A 1,136-nucleotide genomic window follows, 5' to 3' on the forward strand; every position below is an offset into this window, starting at 1 on the left:
GCAATAGCGGCTCTATTATGATCGAGCCAATCCATACCAACAACGATATCAAAATCACCCAAAGTCATCGGGATGAGATCGATTTTAAAGTTTTCGGCACCAAACACAACATTACAATTTTTACACACATCAACCACTAGCACCGTCTTGCCATTCGCTATTTTAACTTCTATCGGACGACTTAACTTAGCTAACAGTTTATTAAGTTTAGGCACAAATTTCGGTGACACAAACGACAAGTTTGCACCACTATCAAAGAGTATCCTTGTCGGATTAGAATTAACCATGAAAGTACCTGAGACGACTTCGTTAGATTACTTGGCTTCCTCATTGGTCATCAAATAATTGCGACCCCTAGCCGTACCCGCCGCCTTCTCTAGCCGCTTAACATTATTGTTGCGCAATTCGGGACACTCCGACCTCTTGTGCCCTTCTTTGTTACAATTAAAACAAACGATTTTATTGGAAGATGAGTTCGTACAATCATGGGCCAAGTGCCCTTGTCGACCACAATTATAGCACGTGGGCCTAAAACTCTTAGAAGCCCCCTTTTTCACACTACCGACGCTCTCGGTCACACTCTTGCTCTTCTTGTTCGAGTGGCTAGTAGCTTCAAATTTTCATTTGCCAAAGGTGAAGTCACTCTTTCTTGGAGCAAGCGACTCAAAACCCTTAGCGATATCAAATAGCTCATCAAAAGTCTTCGTCGAATTCCTACTAATCCTTTCTTGATAGTTATCATTCAAGGTTCGGTAGAAATCTTCTTTCAACATATGATCGTTCCCGTCATACTCCGGGAAAAATTGGGTCTTTGATAAGAAAGTGGACTTGAGAGTGTCCAAATCCATTGACCCTTGCCTTAAAGTACGTAACTCGTCCTTAAGCTTTGAAAGATCGGCCGAAGTTCGGTACTCCTTGAAAAATTCTTCTTTAAACTTGTCCCACGTCAAACTCATACTTTGTTCTTCGCCATAAAGTCGGATTTTCGCGTCCCACCACAACTTGGCATCACCCCTCATCATGCAACTACCAAACCTCGTCTTTTTATCGAGAGGGCACTCACTAGTACGAAAAGCCCCCTCCATATCGGAGATCCATCAAGCACTCTTGAGTGGGTCTCGCTCACCTTCAAAGGT

The sequence above is a fragment of the Rutidosis leptorrhynchoides genome, chromosome 5 (genome assembly GCF_046630445.1).
Source record: "Rutidosis leptorrhynchoides isolate AG116_Rl617_1_P2 chromosome 5, CSIRO_AGI_Rlap_v1, whole genome shotgun sequence".
Classification (NCBI taxonomy): domain Eukaryota; kingdom Viridiplantae; phylum Streptophyta; class Magnoliopsida; order Asterales; family Asteraceae; genus Rutidosis; species Rutidosis leptorrhynchoides.